Raw genomic sequence first — 25,633 nt, 5'->3', positions numbered from 1 at the left:
GAAAATCTATTTAGCAATCCAACTACAGTATGTGTCCGGGGTGTGGGATGAAGCTGAAGTACCCAAATAAAATCTACACAAATACAAGAAGGACATACCATGCAGACTCCACACAGAAGACACCCACTCCAAAAGTAGTCCTCTTTAAACTATAGCAAACCACTTGCTACTGATAATAAGATAAATACTGTACACGCACAGTCCAGATCACTTCACCAATTGCAGTATCAGCACTACACCACAAAAAGAAAGGTGAAATACTTCAACTCTGACCAAATGCAATACTGTTATTCAGAAGCCATTGCATTTCAAGTGCTTTAGCCTTGGCTGCAAATGCGATACCTGTATTTTAATGCTGCTACTGGACTACCACTGATCCCAGTTACTCATTACACCCCATGACAACCTGCTCCCAGGGTGGCTGCCCCTTTCACCCCACCCTTTCTACACTACTAACATCAAGTAGAAATCAGCAAATTTTCTGGAATAGCTTTTGCTTGAAGCTGTGTATACCTGTGCCATCACAAATGCCATAAACATATCTCAAAAAAATGCATCATTAGGAAATGGAACTCCTCTATCATCCCAACAATTGATGATTTTCTTACTCTATTGAAAGAAGTAACACTGTTGGAATTAAAGTCAAGGAAATGAGGATCTTTCTGAAGAAATGGACTAAAAATCCTTGGGAAAAAGTTCTCTCCCTAATAGAGACACTCAAAATGGACACAATTTTATCTTCATAAGAAAAGAGGAAGCAAGAATGCAAGTTATAATTTGTTAGTACTTGTACAATAACCTTTATTATTTGTCTGTGTATCTATGATTGTATTCCTTTTGACTCTGTCTGACCTGAGGCCATTGTATATTCTGTAAATAGCTCATTCAATTCATTTTTATTTGATTTGTTATATTTACTATCTATTGTTTTTAAAAAAAGTTTTTTTTCTGAATAATATTTGAACAAAAAAAAAACAAATGCCATAAGCAGCCTGCAGCAGTATGCCTATCCCCAGAACATCCTGTCACCAGTCCTTTTTTGCCACTCACACCATTTGGATCATGATCTCAGTTGTAGCTGGTGATGTTCCTGTATTTGCATGCCTTATAAAGATTCTAAATGACATTATTTTTTGAAATTCTGAGTTTGTCTGATAAAGACCAAGTGTAACAGTGGAAGAAAGTATTTACAATCACAAATAAAGTCGTTTGCATTTGCTAGTAAGCTATTGCTTCCTTTTTATTTACTTCATTTTTACAAAGTGATCTAAACTGCCTTACGACTTGTCTTGTTTTAGTTTTTGTAGCATGCATAGCTTGCAAAAAGAGTTTCATAATTTACTTATGGGTTCCTTCACAAATACTGTTATAGTCTTTTCCAAATTCTGAACTATTCATGGCTGCTGTGGACATAGAGACAGGACATCCAATCAAGCGATGAATGGACAGCATGAAAAAACACGTGAGGCAATTAGGTCCAACTGTTTTTCCTTTGTGCTGAACTGATAGAGGTGGCAACAGTTGATGTGACAGCCTAGCTATATGTAAAAATGGGAAAAAGGGGGGTTGCAAATGATGATAATGAGTCATGTCTGACATGACTATTCAGGAATCCAGAAGGTCAGAAAAAATGATGACATTAAGAGATTCCTAGAGACACCTAAGGAACCATTTTCAAATCTGACTTCCATTGTACATAGCAACCCTGTGGACACAGACGGCATGTTTAAGGAACTTGAGGAAAATTATTAAAATTAAAAAAAAACTTGGGATATGTTATGCTTTGAACACTTTCTGCAGGCAGTATGTGTTCCTAAAGGGATGATACTCTCTAATTTCCCTAATAACATAGGATGTCAATGTACTCTATATCATGAACATTTTTTGAAATACAGGAATACGTGAAAATTCTCACCTGTCACTGACAGGGCACAAACTAGGGTTGAGGAATTTTCACTGTTACTTTAGTCATTCAGCAGCACTTTAAACATTAAAGCAAGTGTGACAATTTTTTTCCTTGATGTGTCCAAACACAAGGAAACATTCATACAATGTTAAATTAAGAAACAAGTGGAAAAAGTGTATGATCAGAACAATAAAGTTGTTGGAATGATATTTCCCTGTTTGGTCACTAAAAGCAGCAAGACGCAGAGTTGTTAATTAAGTTCTTTTAACACTATTTTCAGAAGGTCTTTTACTACAGAGCTTACCCAAGTGGTCAACATTTTGGGAATGGGAAGAATGTTCAAGACACTTATTCTGGTATGAACTTTGCCATGAATGAACCTGGAATCAGCACAGGTTATCTGTATCAGAAGGAGACGAACAGGAGTTCTTCATGACTTGACTAGACCCTGTCAGGATTCATCGTAATGTAGAACAAGCATAACTTAGACTACCATGTTCACAGAAACAGGGACAGTGGCAATAACATGTTCTCCCAGAAGTTCTGCAGGAAAGGGAAACAGTTTTGCTAGTTTTAAAATTGTTAATTTAGCCAAAAGACTGTCAGACAATGAACTGTTGACTGTAGCAGGGACTTAGCTTTGTTCACAACAGAAAGGCTGGGACTGTGGGATTGTGGACATGACTTTTTTCATCTTAAAAAGGCAGCTGAATATAAAATATTAAATGTTTCTCTATAAATGTGTTTTTAGAAAGCCTAGTGTTTGCACTACTATAATAAATTCTATAATCAACACGTCTGAAGAAAAGGTGTGAGAAAGAAATCTGATATACTTATCCAAACACTGACTAGGCCACTTCATAACACAACTAGTAGAGAAATAACAGTTTCAGATCAACTTTGTAAAGACAAATACAAATATTTTATGAAAGCAAACAAGGGCAGAGTTCATGTTATCATGGAAATAGCTAAATACACAGATAGATTAAATGTTATATTATCTGACAGGAATACTTACCTAATTTCAGCATGCTGACATTAACAGGGCATATAGAAAGTTAGACACTGTTCTGACTGATATGTTCCTAAAACTGCATTTCATATCATAGGTTCATAGGTAGGTACTAGGCTATTGGCCGTAAGGCATAATTAAGCCTAGCCATAAATTCTGTGCTATAGCACTTCCTCCCAGGTGGTTTAGTTACCTGCACCCCTGTCGAGCAGGGCCACAGAAGTTATTCCCGGGGTGAATTTCCTGTTTCCCATCTACTCATCCAGATTTCTCTTGAAGACTGCCAACGAGGAGCTCTGCCTTACATATATGGGGACCCTGTTCCATAGCAAGGGGAGTCTCTGTGACACAAATCTGTCCCTCCAACACATCCTGTTTACTGATGATGTTAGGTTTATGTCCCTTGAGCGTGTAGCTCTGGTGGATTGGGTTTTCCTTAGGTGGAGCATTTCTAGCAATTCTGGGTTTGACATAGCCTTGTATGTCAGGCAGAGATCACCTCTGAGTAGCCAGTATGTGACCGAGTACAGTCTGAGTTTTTTTAGCCTCATGGCATAGGGCATCTGTTTGAGGCCCTTTATCCTTTTTGTGAGGTACTTTTGAGGCCTCTCCAGCTGCTGCAGATGTCTTGCTAAGTACACCCCGAATGGGGCATTATATTCAATAACGGGTCTAATCAGTGATGAGTACAGGGGGATAACAACTTCCTTATTCCTAGATGCAAACCCCTTTGAGATAAGGTGGGCCATGTAGAAGTATTTTCTAACCACTTTAGCAATGTGGTTGTTGAAAGAGAGATTACTGTCTACCCGAGTCCCTAGGTCCCTTATCACACTCTCTGTGATAAGTGGGCTGCCACCTATGTTGTAGTTCATAGGTACTTGGTTTTTCCCAAAGGAGTTTGAGGCCATGGTTTTGGCACCACATATCTTTATCCATAAGACCCTTTTGAAGGATGTCAACGTAACTAGGATTCTCTATTATGGCTCCCAGTCTGCAGACGGCTGTGAACTTTGTTAGCCACAGTCCCCCCGTGTTTACTTGTACTTCCAAGAAGTAGATACCAAACAGGAGGGGTCCCAGGACTGTGCCTTGTGGTACACCACTAGTCACAGCTTTGGAATCTGATCTAGCATTTCCTATTCTCACTGAATGGGTTCTATCTGTGAGCCAGTTTGCAACTCATCTTGTTACGTAGGGGTTTATATTTAGGTTGGTGAGTTTGTCTATAATTCCCGAGTGGGGAATGGTATCAAAGGCCTTTGCAAGATCCAGGTACGCTGTGTGAACCACCTTGCCCTCATCTATTGCTTTAGTGACCATTTCGAAAAAGTCAACCAGATTTAGGAGACATGACCTTCCCTTCACAAACCCAAACTGGGTGGGGTCCAGGGTTTGTAGGTTTCCAGTGTCATTGTTTATGAGTTCCATGATGATGTGCTCCATGGCCTTGCAGACGAGACTTGTCAGGCTGATGGGGGCGATAATTCCCGGGGTCAGTAGTTGCACCTCCTTTGTGGAGTGGTATGACTGTTGCTGTGCGCCACTCTATGGGCACATAGCCTGAGGTGAGGCTGTGGTTAAACATGGTATTAAGGTGAGGGGTTAATTCATTTTGGAGCTCATGTAGCACGCAGCCTGGGATGCTATCCGGTCTCATGGATGCTGTGTTTCTTGCCTTGGTGAGTGCTGTTTTCACCTGAGTGTCTGTGACTTTAGGGGCAGCACAATCTACTGGTATGAGTATGAGCCCTTTGGGGGGAGAGGGTGAGCTGAAATTTGCACTGAATCTATCTGCCAATATATTGGTGATATCAGTTGGTTCCATGAATTTTGAGCCATTATGCTGTAGTTTGGAGCACATCTGAGAGTTGCTATTGAGGTTTTGACATAGCTAAAAATGCTTTGTGATTGTCTTTGGTGTTCATTGTGATTTTTCTTTCAAAGCTCGCCTTAGAGTTTTTTTATGAGGGTTCTTAGTTTTTTGCTAAGGTTGGTCAGGGAGCCCCTCCATTCCTGGGTTTTTATTTATTTTTTTGCAGTAATTTCTTCCTTCTATTATAGAGCTTGTTTATGGCTTGGGTCCACCAGACTGGTTTCCTCTTTTTGGAGGAGTGGGTCTTGGTCTTGTTCGGGATAGCATGGTCCATGCACTAATGTAGGTGCTTGTAGAGTGCTTTTGTGTAGGATATAGCAGATTATGTCATACTGGCATTCTGCGTGGGAGTAACAAAGTTTGCCAAAGTTCGTTTTGGAGAAGTTTTTCACCATGGTTTCTTTTGGGACGGGGGATGGAGTGGTATGTGAACATCTAGGGTGATGAGTTTGTGGTCTGATCTGACCAATGAGGAATTTACCACAGGTGTGGCGCATTTGTCCCCCATGTTGGTGATGACCAGGTCCAGTATATTTTTACCTCTTGTGGGGGTGTTTACAAGCTGGTCCAGAGCATTGGAGTTAATGTACTCCAGGAAGCGCTGAGCAAAGGTATTAGTACTTTCGTAGTTTTCCCAATTGATGTTTGGGTAATTGAAATCACCTATTATAAGGGTGTTTGGTTGGACTTTCATGTTTTCCAATATCTCGAGGAAAGTGGAGTGAGTGTCCTGGGGCAGGGAAAGTGATCTGTAGCAAGCTACAATCTGAATTGCAGATTTTCCCATTGTTAGTTGCACTTGGATGATCTCCGAGGCATCATACTTTGCATCTAGTCTGGAAGTGTGTTTTTTCCTTGATGAATATGGATATGCCTCCTCCCTTGTATTTCAGTAAGGGTTTTGCGACCAAAATGTGTGGTATGAGTTATAACCTGGAATCGCTGGGGTGCTCTTTTGAGCCTTGAACCAGGTCTCTGTTACTGCACAAATATTGATGTTCTCCATGTTGAGGAGTGCCTCGAGAGAGTGCATTTTGAGGTTTAAACTCCTAGCATTTAGCAGCATTGCCCTCAGTTTATTATCGCTAGTACTTGTTACGGTGGTGGATTTGTTTTTTGAGCCTTGCCTAAAAAGGCACTATGGGGGTAGCAAGAGCCTTAGCCAGTATCCTGAATCCCAGGAGTGACAGGTGCAAGGCATCTCTGGCAAAGCATCGAGGCTTGTCGAGCATGTCATCCCAGGCAGACAGATACTGGATCCCCTTTGAATGACACCAAAAACTTAGCCAATTGTTGAAATTTATCATTTTTTCATTGCACTGTGGCAGCATACTTGGTGAGGGTAAGATGCTACTCAGGGCTACAATCATACCTGCCTTGATTACATAATCAGAGAGCTCTTCTATGTCCCTTTTCATGTAGTCCAGGGAGGTATGTCTCAGGTCATTCACACCAACATGGACAATGACAGAGTCGTATTTGTACAAGCAACTAAAAGTGACCTTCTCCTTATCCAGCCTGGTGAGAGGGACATCAGTGTGCCTGACTATGGAGTCACCTATTATAAAAGTGTGTTAGGTATGGTGTTTTGCCTTAGGGGCTGTGGTTGTGTGGCACACTGTTTTTTTGTGGTTATGTGATGATTGTGGTGTGTTTGTGGGTGTAGGTTGCTTGCGTGTCTGCTTTGGAGGTCTCTGTTGTTTCCGCAGATTTTTATTTAGCACCTTCGAATATGTCTTTATGTATCTATGCGTGGGGCTCGCATTTGGATGTATGGTGGGTTTATGTGTAGTAGGTGGTGTGCTGCAGGTTGGTACCTTCTCCTCTTGACTGTCAATTCCAGTCATGACTGGAGAGAGCTTTGCTTCAAGTTTAGCTATGTAAGTGCATCTCTCGCAGATTTTGGTGTCTTGTGGTAGGAGGAGAGGGTTGTCTGTGTACATGAGGCAGTTGAGACATTGCCTCAGGATGCCCAAATTCATCAGGTGCACAGGAGAACTCACTGGGATCTGGCTCTTGGACATGCCTGAATGGGTTAAGGAATTTATTTTTGGGGAGAGTAATTTGACTGTTCTCTACAGACAACTGATGGGGATCTAGTATTATAGCTTATACTGTGCTTCTGACTATTTTTGTGCCAAGTGCTAGTCTAAAAGTACTGATTTCAGTGCTAAAACTGGAGGAACTGGCTAGTACAGAGGGAAAAACTGAAGAGCAGGCTCAGTGGAGCCGGGGATAGTTTAACCCTAGCTAACCGTCACTGTGCGATGCGCAAAACCACGCAAATGCGCTTTTTATATCAGAAAGATTAAAGAGATAGAATTTAGCACAAAATAGCAATAAAACTGCAGTTTCTGGGCAGAAACCACTCCTCCAAGGACAGGTAGACTGTTCAGAGCTCCCCACTCTCATTGGTGAACAAAGAAACTTCCTTTTTGCCCAAGTAAGGTATGGCCAACACAGAAGCTCAAACACAGTCCAGGTATCAGCAGGCATCTGAAACTGGACTTTTCTAGCTTAGTAAGGCGGGAAAATAGCAAGATTTTTTTTTAAGAAAAACAGTAGAAACAGGTAACAAACAACTTTTACAGTGCAGTGATGGCTGTCACACTTGAGTGGGAAGCCAGAGACAATTAAATAATACAATTTACAGCAAAAATGACTTTAAAAAAGTGCAGGCACAAGTAAATGCAATTTTAAGTATAAAATGAGCATTTTGAGAAGCAATAAATGCCAGAAAATGAGCGTATAGGTGGAAATAGCAGTAAGCAAGAAAAAACAAAAAAATGGTACTTAAACACTCCAAAGTCTCTCCTTTTGCCTTTCTGGCATTGTAGGTCTCTGCAGGACACCTGGGCAGGATCTTCTGAGCTTATACAGACTCAAAAACTGCACAAATGCGGTTTATATATCAGAAAGATTAAAGAGATAGAATTTAGCCCAAAATGGCCAATAAAACTAAAGTTTCTGGGAAGAAACCACTCCTCCAAGGACAGGTAGGCTGTTCAGAGCTCCCCACTCTCATTGGTGAACAAAGACACCTCCTTTTTGCCCAAGTAAGGTAAGGCCAACACAAAAGCTCAAACACAGTCCATGTATCAGCAGGCATCTGAAACTGGACTTTTCTAGCTTAGTAAGGTGGAAAAATAGCAAGATTTTTGTTTTTTTTTTCAGGAAAAACAGTAGAAACAGGTAACAAACAACTTTTACAGTGCAGTAATGGCTGTCGCAACTGAGTGGGAAGCCAGAGACAATTAAATAATACAATTTACAGCAAGAATGACTTTAAAATGTGCAGGCACAAGTAAATGCAATTTTCAGTATAAAATGAGCATTTTGAGAAGCAATAAACACCAGAAAACGAGTGTTTAGGCGGAAATAGCAGTAAACAGCAAGAAAAACCAAACACTTGTACTTAAACACTCCAAAGTCTCCTCTTTTGTCTTTCTGGCGTTGTAGGTCTCTGCAGGACACCTGGGCAGGATCTGCTGAGTTTATATAGACTCAAAAACCGAGCAAATGCGGTTTTTATATCAGAACGATTAAAGAGATAGAATTTAGACCAAAATGGCCAATAAAACTACAGTTTCTGGGCAGAAACCACTCCTCCAAGAACAGGTAGGATATACGGAACTCCCCACTCTCACTGGGGAACAAAGAAACTTCCTTTTTGCCCAAGTAAGGTATGGCCAACACAGAAGCTCAAATACAGTCCAGGTATCAGCAAGTATCTGAAACCTGACTTTTCTAGCTAAGTAAGGCGGGAAAATAGCAAGATTTTTTGTTTTTGTTTTTTTCAGGAAAAAACAATAGAAACAGGTAACAAACAACTTTTACAGTGCAGTAATGGCTGCCGCACTTGAGTGGGAAGCCAGAGACAATTAAATAATACAATTTACAGCAAAAACGACTTTAAAAAAGTGCAGGCACAAGTAAATGCAATGTTCAGTATAAAAGGAGCATTTTGAGAAGCAATAAATGCCAGAAAACGAGTGTTTAGGTGGAAATAGCAGTAAACAGCAAGAAAAAAACAAAAAATGGTACTTAAACACTCCAAAGTCTCTCCTTTTGTCTTTCTAGCATTGTAGGTCTCTGCAGAACACCTGGGCAGGATCTGCTGAGCTTATACAGACTCAAAAACTGCGCAAATGCGGTTTATATATCAGAAAGATTAAAGAGATAGAATTTAACCCAAAATGGCCAATAAAAGTACAGTTTCTGGGAAGAAACCACTCCTCCAAGGACAGGTAGGCTGTTCAGAGCTCCCCACTCTCACTGGTGAACAAAGAAACTTCCTTTTTGCCCAAGTAAGGTATGGCCAACACAGAAGCTCAAACACAGTCCAGGTATCAGCAGGTATCCGAAACTGGACTTTTCTAGCTTAGTAAGGTGGGAAAATAGCAAGATTTTTTTTTTCTTCAGGAAAAACAGTAGAGACAGGTAACAAAACTTTTACAGTGCAGTAATGGCTGTTGCACTTGAGTGGGAAGCCAGAGACAATTAAATAATACAATTTACAGCAAAAATTACTTTAAAAAAGTGCAGGTACAAGTAAATGCAATTTTCAGTATAAAATAAGTGTTTTGAGAAACAATAAACGTCAGAAAACGAGCGTTTAGCTCTGATTTCTGCTCTGAATATAGACCTAAAATGTCTACTTTTTTCAGAATTCCGAAACACTGCAAGGATGCAGGTGATCTTCCATTTAGAGCAATATTCAGTGCTAAGGAATCTAAAGCTGTAGATTTTAAGATTAACACAGTAGTTCAAACTATTTCCTTCTGTATTAGAGATTCTTTCCACTTTACTGAAAAAAATCTAGAACGCTGAGATCAATGATAATTGTCTGGTGGTTACTGTTACTGTACAGGCATGGTACTCAGTAATTGCATAAAGTAAGCTTGTTGTTTGCACATGGTTAAGAAATTAGGGTAATTACCTTAAACAAAAAACTGAGATAGTCACAATCTTCTTTGATCTAGCATTAAATAATAATTTTATTATTTCTAACACACAATTTACAAACAGATGTCTGGTGTGGCTATGGGGGCAGTGATGGTCCCCAGTAAGGCCAACACAGTAATAGCAGACAGTGAGAAGTATGTAAAACGTTCCTCTTAAGCTGCACACATTTTCTTTTTTTTTTTTTTTTGATTTTTTTTTATATATTAAAGCTGTTCTATCTTTTCGCAGGGGGTGGAGTTTCCTTTAATGACATTTTGATTATTTCAACAGAACAACTATTTTAAGATGTTGTTGGAATTCTAGTAACAAGTTGCAGTGCCTTGATGTCGAAATATGCAAAAAATTGCAATCCGAAAGAATTTACAAAAAAGCTATTAGCAAATACTATCTATATTTTAAGTGTACACCCCAACAATCTACAGCTAACCACAGTTAAATGCAACTCATAAGGCTGGCTAAGCTAAATTTAAGGAAAGAAGACATTTTGGCAGAGTTATCTACTCAAGAGCATGCATATGCATATGGATTACAATGGCGAGGAACCTGACAATGTTATTTTGGAAGTTAAAACAAAAAGGAAAAGGCATTACAGATACTGAGAAAGTGACTTTTAAGATCAGTACAGGCCTACCACAGATGCTGGAAAAGTGATTTTAAGATCTAATAGATCTAGTAGATAATAGGAACAGACAACTTCCCTAGAATGTTTACGTCTTACAGCTCTGGTGTTATTAACGTAAGAAGAATTATTGAATAGAACTGGGAAATACTGAACAGCAACAGTTTTGCATTTTCAGAAGTTGGGGAAATTTATTTTATTGAACAAAAAGTAATAAACTAAATAGCAAAAAAGAGGGGGTACATTTCTCTGTAGGTTATGTAAAATGTGTAAATTAATTGCAGAAAGCCCACATTTTTACACACATCCTCAGCAAGAACATATGGTTGTTTGGAATATAACAATGATAAAACCGCACATGTTGTATCTGTAGTTTGCTGTAAGGTTTATACATTGTTTTTGTAGGGGAAGGCAAGGAAAAAGATTAGGACAAAGAAAGAGTACATGTAACATGTGCTATTACCAGCAGGAACCTGTGTAGTCCATTTTTCTGTCATTCCATTAAATGTAATAATTTTAGAAACATTTTTGTTTTTTCTTTCTTTTAGGTCAGTCTGGATTCAAGTGGAGGTGATTCAGAATTCTTATTATGGTAAAAGGAACTGGTGTGGCAGTTAATTAATGGGGATTAACCAACAAGTGGTCAGAATGAACATGTCAGCAGTGAGCTTACGTTAAAAAATGTAAGATATAAGATGAGCTGGAGATTTTTTTTCTTGCTTTACAACACTCGACAACATCTTTTTATCACAGTTTCTATAATAATTTATTTAATCAGCTTGCCCCATGGCATAGAGGAAATAAAGCCATGAGAATGAGCCAGGGGACCCATGTTTGACTAGTGGTACTGGTGCCAGAGGGGCAGGGTGAGGAAGGATGGGCTTGATTGGCTGATGCCATCTCGCCCATCTTGAAGTGAGGTGAGGTGGGGTGGCCAGGCCCATAACATAGTGACATCAACTGATGAGTTGGTGAATCACGTTTGCAAGACACCTGGCAGGGCCACTGTAGCAGTGGTGGCAGTACCACTGAGTTGGGTGATAGGCATGTGTGGAAGCATGAATGCCTCTCTCCATCTAGGCAAAGCAACCACTGCAGGATCCTCAAGCTACCTACTGTGGACGGCTTAAGAAAGGGAGGGGACTGCTACTCGATTGGCATCTGGCCCACTTCCTACCATCCAACTTCTGCCTTCCAGGGGAATAAATGGTCTGATATTGAATGAGAATGAATGTGCTGTAGGGTTCTTGCCTTTCTGGGGATGTCTGGTTCTCACCACTGAAAAAAATGATTAACTGACAGACCACAGGAAGTGGAGATATTGAGTAAGTCCTAAAGGGATGAGAAAAAAAAATATGTGGCTTCATTATGAAGTTCATAATATTTACTGTTATTACTTAAAGCTTTCCAGGTTTGAAACTTATTGCAGTTCTTGTATTATGATTTCTATAATTCTAAATGAATATCAAGTTTTTACGGTTTGTGACTAGTACACTTTGCTCAGATGATGAACAACTGTTACTATTTCAATTCTATGTTTCTTTCCAGAGGATTGCCTGATGAAGTCCAACTGGAACAGTGGACAAAAGCACTTATGATTACGAATTAAAATCTTTTGCATTTGTTAGTGAGCTACTACTTCATTTTTTTCTTATTTATACATTTGGTATTGAAAGAAGATGCTTAGGTTTAATAATTAGGATACTTGTAAGAGATGTGCATAGGGAGAGGTGCATTGTTTTATACAAAATGAGGCTAAAGACAAGGGAAAGTGGAGTACATCCTGACAAATTATAAATGTTTAATAGAGCATTAGTCAGCAAACAAAGGATTAACCAATTTTGTTTTTAAAGAACAAGGGAAATGAGGATGTTCTTGGGAACAACAGTCATGTTTCAAGAAGATTACCCCCTCTTACTCTGCTATTATACTTCCTATATACATATTTCACTTGTTCAGGAGGGTTAGGGAATAGGAATCACCTTACTACTATCATACAAACACTCCTGTTTCTTTTTACCTAATTCCAAACTTCCATTTAATCTTTTAGTACCATTCCCAATACTCTATAGCCTTTTGAACTCCTCTATTCCTTATATTCCAGAGAAGATACTAGGACAACCTAACTCTCTCCCTTCATAGAAATACTACTTTTCTTCCTACACACTATCTGCTTTTACACTCCACCACCACTAAATATCCTTCTGCCCTGCAACTTATTTTTCCTTCTTGATCCCTACTTCCTCACTACCTGCCAACTATAATATACAGATCCCTTCACTTAATCATGTTACTCCTGAGCTAATCTTCTATTATTCTCCTTCTACTGAGCCATCTCTCATTCTACCATGACTCTGTAATAGCACTCAACAGCTCTCCAGTTCTGTCCCAACCACCTATTCATAGTCCCTCCCTATACTCTTCACACATCACACCAAACCTATTTAATAATGCTCCTCATCTTTACTCCAAATATAGACTAATTAACTTCATTTCAACTCCAACCAAAACAAAATTAAGTGGAAAAATACTTTCCAAAAACAAGCAGCAATAATTCCTCAATATATAAATTTCTTCTAGGAGACATTCATCCAAATCCTGGCCCCCTTTCACAATGAATATCAAGACAATTCTCTTCCACACACTACTCTAAACCTACAACAGTTAACCCCATCCCCAGTAATCTAACCTTTGCTGCCATAAACGTTAGAAATAAAATTGCTGACCGACATGCCTGGATTCCCAAAATAAGCTTGATATTCTCACTGTAACAGAAACTTGACTTGCACCCAGCATAAACAACTATGAAATAAGACCTCCTGGCTGTAATATCATCTGTAAAGTCCATGTAAAGAGGAAAGGTGATGGCTTTAATATTCCCCAACAAATATCACATTTCCCATTACAACAAACCAATACTAAAATTCAATTCACCAGAGCTTCTTATTACTTTCATAAAATTAGACAATTACAACAAATATGCATTACTGTCCTTTATATCTCTCCTGGGGACAATACAGCTATACTGGAAGATATCCAGCATTAGATATCCATAACATTTCCACAAGAAAATTACTACTAGGTGATGTGAATGTCAGTTGGTTGGGTATAAACTCCCCAACATATAGTGTGAAGTTTTTTGGTTTCGCAGAACTAATTAATAGCTCCACACATTACGGCAAGATATCCAATTCCCTATTAGACTTGATCCTAGTATCAGATCCTAGTAAGTATACCACCTCAGGTACAATGTCTGGCTGTCTCAGTGATCATCTCCCAATCTATACAATCAGACATCTCACACACCCACTTAAACAGCATGTTTATTAAAACAACATGCAACCTTCCCAAGTTTAACCCAGAAAAGTCCATTACCACCCTATCATCTATTAACTCGAACTTCCTAAAAATCCTCTCCTTAGATGATGCTGTAAATGAACTTTCCTGAATATTCTGAATAACCTTGCATCTCCTAGAAGGAAGAGAATAAAAACAAACAATGCAATTTAGCTCTCCAAAAATAGTAGATTGCTAATGCAGGACAGAGAAAAAGCATGGAAGGAATGACAAAAATATAAGGCACCACAATATCTTGAAAACTTCAGAATGCTTCACAATCATACTGAAAAGCAAATTGATGAAGACAAAAAATGTACTATAATAACTTTCAGAATAATAGTAAACGCAACACTAAACAATTCTGGACAGCCATTAAAGAAATCTTGGATCCTTGCCATAAAGTCAACCTTAACTCATCTCCCAATACATCATCACTCAAAACCACAATACAATTCAACTCTTATTTCATAGATAGTGTAGCATCTCTTACCAGGGATTCCCCAACATCTAATCTTAACCCTGCCTAGCAGCCACATATCACCACATCCGATTTCACCTTTAAACCTGTGCCCACATCCTATATAAAACCACTCTTAAACAAACTCAAACTATGCTCTACTTCAGCTGATGACCTTCAAAGTGAATACCTTAACTCATTACAGCTGAGTGATGTCTCCAGGTGTTTCTGCAGTTACACCCTACTGCTCCTCTAGACGTCAAATATTGCATGTTCATATTTGCATTAATAATTCCAAAACCATGTTACATACAAGGTATCGGAAAATTTTACCTTGAAGCATACATGATAGCAAACACAGTTGTATCGATATATGACCTCTGTCAATGGGTATTTGTTAAAAATGCATGGTGATAACTTCAATTTTTAAATGCTGAAGCCACGCCCACTAGGAGTTAAAGGTACACACTCAAAAGAGCTCTACTGGAAGGAATGAGTTCAGCAGCCAATGTAACTGCCTACCCTGTTTCAAACCTTATACATAAATCAATCTGGGAATCTCACATCCCCTCTCTCTCCAAAAAGTTACACATTATGCCTCTGCACAAAGGAGGAAATTCAGCAAACATTACCAACTTTAGACCTATAGCAATCATATCCCCCTTTTCCAAAATACTTAAAAATGTATTCAAAAACAACTGCTAAGCTATCTCCTGCAGGATAATCTCCTATTTCCCCACACAACATGGTTTCTGTCCTTCCCATAGTACTAGCACTGCCCTTCTAACCTATATAGATACTGTCAATAAAGCTAAATATAATGCCTAACTAGTCCCCTCCTTATTTCTAGACTTGTCGAAAGCCTTCAACACAGTTTATCACAGCAAACTTTTACTTCAGATGTCCTCACTAGGTCTCTCTCAGCCCACACTCCTATGGTTTAAAAGCTACTTGTCCAATACATATCAGTCAGTAAAATGGCACTCCACCCTCTCTCCTTACCTCCCAGTCACCACCAGTGTACCACAAGGCTCTATCCTTGGTCTCCTCTTTAAATTCTCATCAACACCCTCCACACATCCCACAACAGGCCTCCCTAATGCAGTGCATAGATGACTCCACTCTCATCTGACAATGAGGCACATCTCCAAAAAATTAATCAGGAAGCTTAAACAGCAACTGAATTGTGGCTCTGCAACTCACAACTCATGTTCAACTCTAAAAACAAAAAAAAACTACTACTTTTTTCCTCAAATCCCTCTTTCCATGAAAAAACAAAATTTAAAATCCTACCTTTTGATAATACAACCACTGAAGTCACTTCTCATAACAAATTATTAGGGATGATAGTAGATGATAATCTTAAATTTGACCTGCATATACATAATTGCATAAGAAAAACACATCAAAAACTAGGGATGCTTTATAGAGCCGAAAACTTTCTTGCCGATGCAACTAAGTCTACACTTGCCACTACTTATCTCCTCCCCACACTTCCTTATGATGCTCCCATCCTTACTAACTGTCAGGCATAACAAAAATCAAAACTTGAAAAATGCTACAACAAAGTTGTTAAATTTGCAGCAAATACTCCTTTCAGAACCCACCACTGTATAGCACTAAAAATCCTAAACTGCTTAGAACTACCCCATCAACTAACAACATATACACAGCTATCTAGAATCCATCTGCTTGTCCTGCACTAAATAACATTCTACACAACTGTGTTCCCAGTTGGTCATTACAGTGACCAAAAACTCCTTTCTGTCCACAAACCCATCACACCTGCTGGGCATTGGCTGTACTCGTACCATGTAGTTAAAGTATGGAACTCCTTATAGGTATCCATCATGTCAATACCCTCCCTCACATCCTTCAAAACCATTAGGAATGACTTTCTAGCTAAAGGCTGGCTCTGTTCTTGCTCAAAACTAGGATAAATTATATCCCTAAATGTGAACAAACACCTATTCACGCTTTATACCTCTTTACTCTCCCTTTTTCACTCACTTCCTTACTTCTATCAATTTCTCTCCCCTGGCTTTCTCTCTAAATATAATATCAGCCTGCTTTTCACTCACTTTGTATTACAATTCCTGTTTGTATTATACTAATTTACCTTTAATTTCTCTATAAACTGGCTAAAATTTCTCTAACTATTAAATCACTGACATATAACTTGTATCTGTTCCTAACCAATGCTTTCATATTCTGTATAATTTGGTATAATTATTTAAACTGTAGCTCAGTTCATTTTTGCATCACTTTAAAGACTTTAGAAATATGGTTCTTGAAAATGTTTTCTAATACTTTGGAACTTTTTTCTCTCTGTGCCTCCACTATAAATGGGCTCCTACCCAGTCAGACTTTCCCTGTAATCAAATGTCAATAGATAAAGATCAACTGCTATGGTTAGAAGACTGGAACATTGTAACAGGGATGTAGGATGCTCTTAGGAGGCTCAAATTCTGTGAGGTTTTAATATTAGGACAGTTCTTTGAGAAGCACCTTAATGTATGGGTATTACTGATTATTTTATTATATTGCACTCCACAGCTGACCACTGACTGTCACCAGTGCCTCTCCTTGTCCACCAGGTCTACTGGGCTTTCCAGAACACCCATGAACTTTGACCCATATTTGAGGATGATAAGGAGATTGAGGCATCCCAGTGTAGCATCATATTGCTACTTGGGGGGGGGGGGCTTAAGCCCTAGTTTCCCATTACCCCTCCCATACATATATACAATAGGCAGACATGCAAAGAGGGTGTGTGGCATTTTGTCTTGCCTCTGTAGTGACTCAGCCGATATCCCCCACATATCTCCTTTTTACGCCAACACCTCTCGTGCATACCCCTAGCCTCCACCAGCAATCTAGCAAAAGGAACACTGGTGAATGTGTCCTCCCTCCCTAGGAAAGTCACACCCATCTTCTCTTTCTCTCATCTCAGATGTCTGAAATGCTAATCAAACCCAGGTCACCTGAGAAGTAGTCAGGGGTTTATCCTTGGCTGGGTATTACTGATATGCTTGAGTAAATGGGTTGATAGGTATACATTTGTTATTCACCCAGATACAAAAGGCTCTCAAGAACTGATAGTCTGTTGTCTCCCATGAAAACTTGTATAAGGTTTTAAGACTAATTGCTTAATTGACCATGCAGCCTTGAAGCTTAGCAATACAATTAATGTCTAATGGTCAGAAAAGACATGAATTATATGTTCAAAAAGTGGTTTATATTATGGCTGGATGAATGGGAAGTGCCACAGATAGGATCTGGTGGTACCATTGCTGTGAGGTGGGACTCATTTCAAGACATCATCATAATGCAGGTAATGCATTATACAAAGGTTAGATGGCCACACAGTGAAAAAACATTAAGAACTTGGCAAGAAGGACTTATGGTTCCAGTAGAAAAGAAGGTCATTTGGGGTCACTGATGTACTTGGCCAGGCAACGAAGATGGTACAACCAATGTGTGACCAGCAAATAGATTTTGTCCACTTTGGGAAAGGAAGAGGGCAAGAGTTAAGTGGGATAAGTTGTCCCCATACAATAAGATTGTTTAGATCTTTCTGATTTGAAGGGATACCTTAGAGCTATGCAGTAAAGGTTCATATACATAACACAAGCAGAGGGTTACCAATTAAAGTGAAAAGGTATGATGATGAAAAGGAGCCTGGGGATTCAAGAAGTAAGGACAGAGTAGCAATATGAATGCTGGCCCTTAAAGACAATAACAACAATCATAAAGAACACTCGGCTGAAACAATACTAATTTCATGAATGCTAATCAAACCCTGATTTAGAAATGGTGCCCATTCCTGCCATGGTATTAGAAACCCAAAATACTTGGAGAAATTAAACTGAGGCGTATTATATTCATAAAGTAGCAGAAAGTATTCTAAGCACTAAGCCAACACAGGAATGGGGAAAAAGAGATTTTACCAATAGGTATTATTCCAATTACAGGCTTAAAAACTAGCCAAGAGTGAGTTGGAATTTATTGGAGAAAGTTAACAAAGGCACAGAGGTATTTGGAGCAAATAACTATGTAGAGAAATGTAACAGAGTAAGATGAGGTCAAGCTGAAGTTTGGACTGCTGGTTAGAGACCGTCTCCCTACCTGGAATTAATATCACAGCATAGGCAAAGAGAAAGGGACAGGGGGGTTCAAAGTGAAAGACTGGCTCTGGTTGAGTTTTAAGTTGAGTCAAGAGTAGAAGTGGGTGTTAAAGGTATAACTAGTAGGGCATATAAAATAATGTATAGCTGTAAGAATCAATCAGAGGAGGTTAAAAAAGACTAGGAAGAGAGAATGGAAAGGCAATATACAAAGCAACAGTGGGAGGATATTGGTATTGTTCCCAAGTATATAACAAAGTCCAGAAAGTTTATGATTTTTCCATGAAAGTCTTTGCATAGATATTTTATACAAAAAGACTTCAGCTAATTTTTCCTTAGGTAGGTAGCTATTGCTCAAGGTATGATGGGAAACATGTTTTTTGGGAATGTAATGAGTTGGCAAATTTTAAAAGACTCCCTACAGAATACTTCATCAGAAATGTTGGGGGAGGAAATGACTGCAACTAAAGAAATTAGCCATTTGATCTGGGATATTGGATCTGAATTGCCTAGACATAATAAGGCCCTACTACATTTAATGTTATAGGCTGTCAAAAAAAAAGTTACTACAAAATGGAAATCAAAATGCAAACCAGCCATAACCAAAGTATTGAATATTGCAAATGAGATAAAAGAACTGGAGGAGGAATGTTGAGGAATGGGAAGGTGCAAATTATTTAGAAATAAATGGAATTGTGGGAACAATATATGCAAAAAAATGTTCTGGAGAAGAAGTGAAATTTATAGGAAGGCAGGATTTTTAGCAATTTACATAATGCTGGAGTGAATAAAAAATGTGTACAATGGTGTGTTTTCTTTTTTATAACTGCATGTGCACCCATGTCAGTATTGAAATGGTGTGAATATATATGTTTATATATAAAAAGTCCTGTGATGCCTGAAAATAAAGTATTTAAAGAACTTCCTTCAGCCCAGGGCTCTTTAACCCTAAGATTAAGGCATCATTAGACAGACAGATTGATCACAAGACTGAAGGACAGAGGCAGGGGAGTATTTTTGACTGACCAAAGGGATATCTGTTGTGAATTATAAACATCTTTTAAATAAAAGGCACTATGAGGGAAGTGTTAGTGAGATAACATTTTTTGGGAGTGGGATGGTATCTGGGCTACACACTGGATCATAAGAATATGATGAAATATCAATAACCTTGATTACCTCAGCAAAGCTGGTAGATATAACAAGATCTTTGGGCAGTCATATGTTACTGAGCCCTGATGAATTGCAGACTGAGATTTGCACAGTTGGGGCAAGACATCTTGGTGCCACATTTTATTGAGCTGGTGAACTATGTAATATAGCCTGGATATATACCAGCTAGAAGAAATGAGAAACCATCTCAGTCACTCTGAAAGAGGCAAAGGTCCATGCCTGGTGACCTCATATCTAGCAATGTCAATAGCTAACAATGATTACAAGTTATTCATAGCAGTGCTGGGTGCTAGGATGACACCTGAAATACCCTTCCTGGTCTGCAGGGAACAAAGTGGATTTGTCAAGGACCACCGGGCCTTTCATAACATAAGACATTGTCTCTGATAGCAGACCGCTAACAGACTTTGTTGATAATCAGCTTTGACTCAGATATGGCATCTGACAGACCAGATTAACTATAATTATTTTACTTTCTGGGTTTTTGGATTTCCTAGATATTTTATTAGCACTTCGGAGTCAATCTAGTAAGGAGTCAAGGCAATGATGACAACAGTGCTGAAGGTATCACAGCTTTTAAGCTGGGAAAAGATACCTACCTACCATGGGTGTCCCTTATCATCATTGTTGTCTGTACTGTATTTGAAGCTCACAGACCAGCTGCTTAGAGCATCCCACTGCAGACGACATTAGTTTAGGGAGATGGAATATAAAGTCTCTCTATTTGTGGACAGCTTATTAGTTTATATAATAAGCACAGAGAATGATTTACATTCACTGGCTTCTGATTTATATGAAGCTGAGTCACTAATGGCATATGTAATGATTACGATGAAAAAAAATTCTTTGGATAAATTATAACTAATTTTGGGGGCTGATACACCACTATTTTATTTGTGGACAGCCAAGTCTCTAACATATTTGGGAGTAGAAACATGTCAATTTGGAGCAGAGAATAGTTTTGACATGTAGCTTAGTAGGCAAGAGATGACAAGAACATTTTCTTTGATGGAAGCACTCGCTATTGAATTTACCATATATACTGTGCAACCTCTCAAACTGTTTATTTTACCCTCTTATATGCAGCTCATATGGATTTTACAGCAAATTCAAGCTCAGCACTCAACTTTCTGTAGCAAGGAAAAAGGAAAATGGTGGTCTGGCATAAACTAATGTTTCTCATACATCTGGAGAACTTTGAATACTAGTTTTGGAGTGGTATCACAAAGTAAGTCTGCTAATACTGCTTTACAACTTGGGGAAGCATACTTATGAGGCCTAATGCCTTTCCATTCTGGTAGCTGTGGAATGATTATATCTATGGGGAAAGTCTAGGCAGAACGTTGAGCTGCTTCCCCTTGCTGGCAGAAACAGACAGTGACAGGACCGATGGGCTTACTCCAATTGAATGATCGGGTAACTGCAGTACCTGGTCTGAGAAGACAACTGAGTGGATTAAGAAGATGCCTCACCTACACATTGCAAATAATTCATCACTGTGGATAGACCCCTCATGTGTTGGGTTTTTAGGGCTATATATAAATTTATTTCAAAGAACTGCAGACTGGATATATCAGCCAGTTTAATAAGTGTTGGTCAGTCTGAAATGAATTACAGTTCTTGAATGGGATAGACCTCAGACTGAGACTCCCAGAAGAAAACAAAAGTTTACAGCAATGCAGACAGCTGCCTATACAAACTGTTGATATCAACAAACAACAACAGGTGTTATCCCTTATGTAGATCTCAGGAGAAACCCCTGGGAATTAAGGTGACATAGGTCATTCACATTCCTACTGCACCGATGAGGATATTTCAGGATGTAGGCCTGCTGTGTTGGCAGTGGAGATGGGCGACTCTTCAAAGATGGAAACACAGTTTTCGAGTTGTGGCTATTTAAACTTACTGAAGTCAAAATCTGTGACATAACTACTCTGGTTATGCAACTGTTATCACTCTAGTTGAGAGGGGGCTGGGCTACGACTGAAATAGTCTTCCTGGTAGCAATGTTTGCTGCTAAAAACATAATTAGTAGAAAAAGGAAAACTAAGGAAGTACTGTCAGACAGGTATGCAAAACAAATCACAAGGGGGATACATACTATGGAGGCACCAGCAGGAAAACAGAAGAAAAGACAGAAGTGGTGCAACAGGTTGAACTCAGTTGGTACTTGTTGTTCCAGGGGTCCTAGAATAATTTGGATAGTTGAACACTGGTTGACCTAAGACACAAGAGGAAGGGAATTTGTACAAATTCCCAAGCTTTGAGAAGTAAAGGACATTGTTAGGATAGACAGAATGGTCTTTCTTCATGCTATTTATTTACATTTTGTAGCTTAGTTATTTAGCTTATATCTAGCACTATCTGAACATGTCTGCTTTATGCAAGATTGGTTCAATAATTGTCAGCTCAATGGCACAGAGGTAGGATGTCCACTCGTACTACCAGTAACCCAAATTCAGGAGCAGAACTAAGTCATAGGGTACGGACAATCGGGGGCAGGGGAGGACAGGATGAAGTGGTCACTAACTTCTCTTATCATGTGCCTGTGTGACTTCTGGTGGTGACCAGGTACCTTGCAAGTCATATACTCACATAACAGGGGTGGCAGCAATGTCACTGATGTCACTGCATTAGCTGCTCCCTGAGGAAGGGACTTTGACTGGTAGCTATAAGGATGTTGTCTCCTGGCTCCATGCATGCAACTCACAAATGGATCTCCTGCTCTCTGGGACTGCAAATAAGTACTGTCAATGTTGACTTCTTGAGGAGTCGGGGCACACTGAGTGAAGGGTTATGCAGAGGTACTGGAAGCAGCAACTTGGAAATCCAGGTGTTAAGCTGGAACAGAAGCCAGGAAAACAGCCTGAAGTCTGTATGCAGCAGGACAGGAGAGAATTGAAAAAAAAGACTGTTGCAACAATCACAGGACATATCTGAAGCATGATAACTTATTCAGTAAAATATCTTTGAGTGCAGACAATCCACTGGACTGCATGTTTGCAGTTTCCTATTTTCCATGTTTATGAATAAACTTTGTGATGATAAATAAAACATTTCCATTACAGACATTTGCACAGCGGCCACTTGGTCTTTGGTGGCAATCTTCACTAAGAACAGTCTCAACTGCAAATCCAGATGTGGGGTTTCCTTTGATACAACTTTACTTGAAGTTCCAGCCTTCTGAACCTTGACAGCCATACAGCTAAATCTTAGCTGCTTGTATACTGTAAAAGCTTTCTCATGACAGGATTTATTAAGGGGAAAAAACAAATCATGGCTTAGAGTACACCCTAACTATAAACCACCCCATGTCCTTTTGTGTCATACACACATCAGCTTGATCATACAGCACCCCCCCCCCCGCATGCTCTAGTCTGTTAGTTTGCTCATTTGCTTCCCACTGGGCAAAACCACATACCATCCCTTGAAAGAAGTCCCTCCGTTCAAGGGAGATTAGCCTTTTTCATTGACCTTACTCATCGCTGGCATCGTGTGAGGTGAAATTGGAAAACCATGTGTCCACCTTTCTTAAGGGCGTATCAAACCTGATGAAGCCTGTTTGGTGAAACCAGTAGTTCAAGTCTAATCATATGTGTTTGTTTTGTATTTTGCACCATAAAAAATTTACATATATATATATATATATATATATATATATATATATATATATATATATAGTGCTGGTTCGAAGGATCGCTCTTTGTAATCCTTAGCTGGGAAGGATTTTTCCATATACACAGCTACTTCGCAGGCTGTCCTAGCAGGACAAGACTATAACAACACAAACATCAGCCCCACTGGCGCCTACAAACTGACTGCTGTCTTATGACCAGCTGTTTAGATGGAGGACCAAACGAACACTCAGGCACATACAGCCAGCTGTCTTGTTTCCACAGGAGGAAACGCCTGCAGTTGACAGACCCACTTCGTGCTCATAGGAGAGGGAGAGAGAGAGGTGGGTCACTGATTGCTTAGTCCTACCTGTTACCATATATATATGTATACACAAATATATATAGTCAAGATAGTTGACAGAAGAGGCAAGTGGCATGATGTGCATTTGTTAATAATCTCCACTAAACTGCTAAATGCATATTGTTACATGATATCCTATATCCTTTAGCTGTAATGCTCACTTAAAGATGCAGTACTAAATAACCTTACATATTTAAATGTGACATCCCTCTTACTTTAAAAGAAAGACTTTGTATGTAAAACATTATAACATACAGCATATTTATCTATGTATACATTATATATATATATATAAACACACACACACACATATATATATGTGTGTGCGTATATTTATGTTTTTATATATATATATATATATATATATATATATATATATATATATATATATATGAACCTGTCAGATCGACAAAACCACACTTCCTCAACGACCAGATCACCGAGACCACATCGCAGATGGAGGAGATCACCGACAATGGTGAGCAGTGTGGAACGGGATGTATTCCCATTTCCGCAATGTGCTGCAATCTCGGAGTTGGTATATTTAAGTAAGGGGGATGTGGGGTAACAACGCCACCTACTAGACCTTCTGCCATCTCAGCTACTGATTTCTGAAATGCTTCTGAAGCTGATAAGACTACATACAGTAATCTTCGGAATCTGTATCTGCCCAAAGCAAAATTAAGTATGTACAGCATCAAGATAGTTTTATTTAGCCAGTTTGCCAGAGCCAGAGTCTTTTCTCATAACAAGCAGCAAGAGCTTACCATTAGGGATAGTCTAAACTACTCCTTCAATTACATGAAGAAGGCAGTGTTCCCTTTTGAGTCACTTACTGAAATATTAATGATCTGTACATATTACCAGCCTTTTACCTAGCTTCACAACTGTTACCATGCTTATTCACCCATTCAGCCAGTTCTGTTTGTGTGACAATGTCTCTTAGTGCATCCATGTACTTCAGTTCTTGCTCAGATTTATTTATGATGGCAAAAATGAATGTATGTTGGAGTCTGTACAACTGGTGTACCCTTGGGAGAAATCTTAAAATATAATTTTCTTTGCAGGCAACACAAATCCATTAACCCCTGAAAACTCTTAAAGCAACCCCCCCATCTCACTTACAGCTCAGACTTCTTATATATACATTCAGTGCTTTCAACTTACTAAGTCCAATATGTGCGACCCAGCACACATAACCTGCTGTATCCGTTATCTACTATATCTTGTATTCATTCTTGATGCTTATATAATAATAGCTCTAACGCTATACCTTACCTTCAGAATCTTTAATCTGCTGCTCTCCATCTTTCCCGCTCTAGTGCAAAAGTGCAGTACTGTATTGTTCACACATTCACTATTATCCCACATCATCAACTGCATTCATGTTTGGCTTGTTTTGGAGCTTTTCTCCCCAGGCCTCTACTGAAAATGGGCTCACCCTGGGCCAGTAGACCTTCCAATAAACAACTGCAAATAAATAAATAATCAGAATATCAGTCTTAAGACATATCAGTTACTTCGGGCACATGTGCACCACTTTGTAAATTATGCTTCTGAACTTTCAGTGAAGTACTGAAATAAGCAGATTTACTATAAAAGGTCCTTTACATTTAACAATGCAGTTGAGTGGCCTTCATAGACATGTGAATTAGTAGAAGATGATGCTGTGTAAATGCAAAAAGTGACCTTGCAGCCATTTCAGGGGCAGTAGACAGGCCACGATTCAATGTCTCTTGAGAATCAACAGATCTACTGCTCTATTTACTTTACTTCCACTGCTGGCTGTACTGTATTTATCAATTAGTACATTATGAATCCTCTTAACAATACCAAGCATTGCAGCCATAAATACAGGCATGCCAAATATGTCTCACAGGCTAAAGTTTAAGCCCCAAATATGTCAAAAGATTGAATGCAGACTTGTACCTTTTATGAAAAAGATTCCGATTCCTTGAACATAGTTTCTCCAATATGCTACATTCTGCACCTGCATAGGGCTTGAATGTACTATTCTTACCTAACTAATCAGATTTTCTGGCCAACTGCTATCACTGCTGCTGCTTACCATTTGTACTGCATTCACAGAATGCATTTCAAGAGTGCTCACAAACATTTCTGTTTTAGTTTGCTCCTTTGCATCTAGAGCATATGAATCTTGTGATGACACTTTATTTCAAC

The 25,633-nt window shown here is 39.0% G+C and overlaps 1 protein-coding gene across 1 annotated transcript in view; it reads right to left on the bottom strand.

The window, feature by feature from the left end:
* Positions 1-25,633, bottom strand: part of SCML4 (Scm polycomb group protein like 4) — a 1,377,708-nt gene that overhangs the window by 786,755 nt on the left and 565,320 nt on the right. The gene's annotated exons all lie outside the window — the stretch shown is intronic.

This window comes from Protopterus annectens, chromosome 1.part0, assembly GCF_019279795.1.
Source record: "Protopterus annectens isolate FY-2018-M chromosome 1.part0, PAN1.0, whole genome shotgun sequence".
Lineage (NCBI taxonomy): Eukaryota > Metazoa > Chordata > Ceratodontiformes > Protopteridae > Protopterus > Protopterus annectens.
This window is presented reverse-complemented; position numbering and strand designations above follow the sequence as displayed.